Genomic DNA, 5,399 nt, shown 5'->3' with positions numbered 1-5,399 from the left:
TGCTGGAAAATATTTGCCTGTTTGTTTACCATCCCAGTCTACAGACGAATCCTCTGGAGGGCGCCATTGTGCAACACAAACCTTTCTCATCCACAGTGATTTTCTTTGCAAAAAGTGATTACATTTGAAATCTGTAATGAAGAAATGTCCTGAAAGAGACAAAGAAAGTGTGTTCCTGCGGCGAGGGATCTGTGCAGTTTGCAAAATCGGACCAATCATTTTGGAATTAAATAATCCTGTCAGATAATGTTCTGTCCAGTTTTTCAGGCACCAGGCATCATGTAACTGCTGCTTAGAAAAACAAATCTGACAACGTAGGAAAGCAGTTCAAATGCTTAGAAAACATTTTCTCCTTTTCTGTAAAATTCTGTTAAAAGTGTCTCTTAAAATATAAGTAGAATTGTTATACAGTAAATATATAAACTAGATCATTTTAACACAAATGTTCATTTTGTCTTTATATATCCAATTTACGTATTTTTTAATGTATATATTGCAAAGTTGAGTGTGTGGCTGTGTGTCACCCTCCAGGGTGTGTTCCCGCCTGACGCCCAGTGATTCTGGCTAGGCCATGGACACACAGAGACACTGAAATTAGCGGCGACAGGCAATGAATGAATGATATTGCAAAATTTTCCGGAATAATGCAGTTAACGTGGTGTTGAGCCCAGATTAGAAAGAGGCTTTGATTTCCATATTAAAGGTAAAGCATTGCAATGATTCTGAAGCTCTACTTAAAATAGGGTGACCAGACGTCCTCTTTTACCCGGATGTCCTCTTTTTTAGACTTAAAAAAATGTCCCGGCGGAATTTCACAAACGTCCGGGACTTTGTTTTTCTAGAGCTTACATAGAACTTCGAGAAGCGTTTCGTTCACAAACTAGTCCCGCCCTCCCCTACTCCGATTGGTTCGCTTGAGTAAGAAGGGGGCGTGGTGAAGTAGCCTAAAATCTTCTGATTGGACGGTCTGACTAGAGCTACCGTTATTGGTCGATAACCTTCTCTGTAAACATTTAATTGGTCAGTCTGAACGTCAATAGTCCTAGTTTACGTCAGGGAAAGTTCATGTACCTACCCTCATCTCGAGCAGCTAGTAAATGTAAGTTCTCGGATGAATTAAAAAAAGAAATTCCCATGTTTTGTGCTACAAATTAATATTGTTCCTGTAATGGCATCAAAACCCTGCCATTACATTCCGTCATGCATTAACTCAAACCTAGTAACCAATTTCAAAGCAGCTTTGGAAGTATTTTATCTGCCTCTTTTTCAACAAAACAAAATCACACATTTTTGCCCCCAACAAAAAGGCACAATTGTTTTAAAGTTCTCTGACTTTAAAACATAGTATTTATGGTTAAAAAAATAATATGAATAAACAATATTATCGTAAATAAATGAAAAACAGTAAATTCTGATTAGTAGCGATTTATGAATCTCTCCCCCTGCCCCACCCCCTCTACATTTATTAGAAACCATAGTGGATACCTCACAAGTTTAAAAGGCAGTGATTAATTTAAAATATTTTAAACATGTCTGCAGCTGAGATAATCTCGTCGTAAATGCATACGAGATAATGATCAGGTTTTCACACTAATCCTGAAATAGTGGCCACTTATTTTTATTTTTTTAAACAAACACAGGGTGTTGTGCTACAGAAATATTGTAAATCAGTGCATTTATTGAAGACTAATGACAAAAACATGCACAGTTTCTCTCTCTTGTTTTGATAATTCAAAAGGCCGCCTAGAGCTTCTTGGAGTCACGTGACCACCCCAAGCATTTTGAACATACGTTAACACGACTCTCCTCTACACAGTGTAGGAGAGGTGGGCGATACCGGGAATTTTGCTATCGATCCGATACCAAGTAAATATAGGGCCAGTATCACTCAGAGAGTAGACTTTGATGAATCCGCATGCGCAGCATGAGTATGAGCTTGAGTATCAATCTTTTTACACAAGTATTGCTCAGTACCAATACCAGCGTTGGTAACAATATTATCTATATTTGGATCGATCCGCCCACCTCTACAGCTCAGAACATCTGATTGTCTGACCTTATTTGGCTAGATGAAGCTAGCCAAATCAAACTGTCAACTATTTCCATAGTGTCATATTCGAGCAGAAGCATGATTTCAGACTAAAGTATACCCATTCGCTAACTCGCTAACCTTGGAGCATTGTCCGGCATTTTTTCCAAACGAAGAAATGAGATTCAAAACCGGACGCGGGGAAAGATATCCTGAAAACTTTACCCAGCACAGCAGGGTGTGAATGGAAAAAAATGTGTAGTCATTTTTTCTCACCCCATTAGTACAAAAAGAAAAGTTAAATGTTTTGATGGGGGGTGGTGCAGCAGGTAGTGTCGCAGTCACACAGCTCCAGGGACCTGGAGGTTGTGGGTTCGATTCCTGCGCCGGGTGACTGTCTGTGAGGAGTTGGTGTGTTCTCCCTCTGTCTGTGGGGATTTCCTCCGGGTGCTCCAGTTTCCTCCCACGGTCCAAAAACACATGTTGGTAGGTGGATTGGCGACTCAAAGTATCCATGAGTGTGTATGTCGCCCTGTAAAGGACTGGTGACCCCTCCTGGGTGTGTGCCCTGTGATTCCGGGTAGGCTCCGGACCCACCGTGACCCTGAATTGGATAAGCAGTTTCAGACATTGAATGAATGAATGTTTTTGGTGGCTAAAATTGTACACGTATTGCTAGAAATATATTTCACCTTTTTTGTAGCTAAATTTGTTATACAACAGTCAGGAAATATATAATGTGGAACTTTGTCTGAGGAACTTTCAACCCATTCCGTCATGCCCAGGGCTTCCATAATATAGACATACAATCATTGTGTTAAGTGGAAATTACATTACATTAGTTTTATATCTCACTGACTTCAGTGAGGAATATCAAGATCAGGTGCATTTTTCTGGATTACTCCAAGTCACTGTATGAGTCTGTTTGTGTGAGTGTGTTTCCTGGCTTGCTGCCAATGTTCTCCTTCTTCCAGAAGATGAGGGGCATCATGTTTCTCTCTCTCTCTCTCTCTCTCTCTCTCTCTCTCTCTCTCTCTCTCTCTCTCTCTCTCTCTCTCTCTCTTTCTCTCTCTCTCTCTCTCTCTGTGTGTGTGTGTGTATTCCTGCTCTCAGGTGTTGGCCGTGAATAGGTGCCACTCTCTGGGTTGATGCAGCCTCAGTGCTGCTTGTGGTTGATGAAGCCGCGGAGGGAGTTGGTTTCCCCTGACTCATACATAAAATATAGAGCTGAGGTAACACAAACAGACCAGAGGAGACAGGAGACACAGCTACGGCCAGCTTCACAGTGTAAAGCGTAGGTTCAGAGCACCAGCCAAGTAGCTGAAGACGCAGGCAGGGTCAAGCTCTCTCCATAGAATGATTTCACCACTGGGAGAAAAGTGGAAGCGGTTGGGTTGACGTTCCTGAATGACTTCCTGTGGGCACAGTCTGGCGCGAGGCCATGGACCTGCCTCGACGACTCCAATGGATCCACCACCAACCATGGAGGGCCCGGGCCCGTCACCGGCAATTCAGCAGTGAGTATGACATGTTCGTGTTTGTGAGTATATCTAAGAAAGAAGCACTGAATGTAAATCTCAAAGATTTTCTTTCAACTTCCTCTCTATTCACTCTCTATAATGAATGGAACAAGGAAGCTGATGGCTTAGGCAAGAGTCATGCTGAGTGGACAGCCTGATGTGCTGGGGAAATGGCCTATAGACAGCTCTCTGTGGGATATCCTTGGACTTATGTCTCAGTGCCAGTGTAGAGCGCTGTTGTAGAATCATTTAATGCAGAGCCTGCTATGATGGCTCCTTAACAGGATTTCAAAATCTTTTTATATAATTTAGTCAAGGTTCAAATGTATATAATTTTCATCTTAAACAAAGATCTTGACATATTTGATACATGAGGCTGGTTTCTTCAATATTAAGGATTATAGCTACTGATTAGCATTATGTCAATGAGCAGAGTGGGTATAGACACAAAATCATTATTCAAACTGATGTGTCACCCTCCCGGAGTAGGGATGCACTGTGAAAAACGTTAAGGACTATACCAAGCTTCATGAAGCAGTTAAAGAAACAATCTGTAGGATATTTACTGTGCTTAGTCATAAAATGTCACAGATTAAAGAAACTGTCTATGATCCCGCCCTCTGTCCAATCATTTTACAGGTCTACAAACACAGTATCTTGAAGCCATGAAATGACCAAGTGAACATAGTTATTGTTATATTTTACTGGACCCAAAAAGCCCTATTGCCCCAAAAATCTCCATGACCAGAGATTTTAAAAAGTTTTAAAAGTGGGAGCAGTTTACAAGCAGCAACCCAGAACAGAGCTGGGTAATTTCCTCCTGAACATTCATTCATTATCTGTAACTGCTTATCCAATTCAGGGTTGTGGTGGGTCCAGAGCCTACCTGGAACCATTGGGTGCAAGGCGGGAATACACCCTGGAGGGGGCGTCAGTCCTTCACAGGGCAACACAGACACACACACACACACTTACCAACATGTGTATTTGGACTGTGGGAGGAAACCCACGCGGACACGGGGAGAACACACCAACTCCTCACAGACAGTCACCCGGAGCGGGAATCGAACCCACAACCTCCAGGTCCCTGGAGCTGTGTGACTGCTGCGCCACCGTGCCGCCCCCTCCTGAGCAGGTAACAACAAATAAGTAGGCGAAAAACAACATGATTGGAAGGTGTAAATACCATTATTTATTCTTTTTTTTATGAGGCAGATTCATGTGTGTTTCTCCGTGGTGTGTGTGTATTTTAAACAAATTAAGGATTGTGTTTTAAAACCCTCGCATATTCACCTATTTAAGGTGGAACAGATCATCAAGCTTTATAGTACAAAGCGTTTCACTAGTTGGCAGATGTATTAGTGACATGATGTGCACTTGGTCTTGTGTTTTAATTGGTTTATAAAACCTAGCGCTAGCTTTAGCTTAGCATAGCTGTTCAAGGTAGAAGTGAGTATTCAATAAGAAGCTGGACAATGTCGGAAATACGATTGTTAAACTAACCCAGTTAATGTGGAATTAAATCCTTGAATATGAAAATTGTGAATAATTGGTTGAATAAAACAATTGGTTTGTGAGATTTAAATGGATAAAGTGGAATAACATTTGCTTCTGAAAGTTTCAAAAGCTATCCCAGTAAACAATGAACGTCCCTGGACGTTCAAAATAGGTCTAAAAGTAGTCTGTCCGTCAATGACATATTTTAAACGTCAATGGACGTCCAAAATACATCTTAATTAGTTAGTTAAGTGGTGACCATTCGATAACGTCAGTGGACGTCCAAAATGCGTTTTATACAAGTAATTTATTTCGGCACCAATTAATAACGTCAATGGACGTCCAAAATATGT

This window comes from Hoplias malabaricus, chromosome 6 (genome assembly GCF_029633855.1).
Source record: "Hoplias malabaricus isolate fHopMal1 chromosome 6, fHopMal1.hap1, whole genome shotgun sequence".
NCBI lineage: Eukaryota > Metazoa > Chordata > Actinopteri > Characiformes > Erythrinidae > Hoplias > Hoplias malabaricus.
This window is presented reverse-complemented; position numbering follows the sequence as displayed.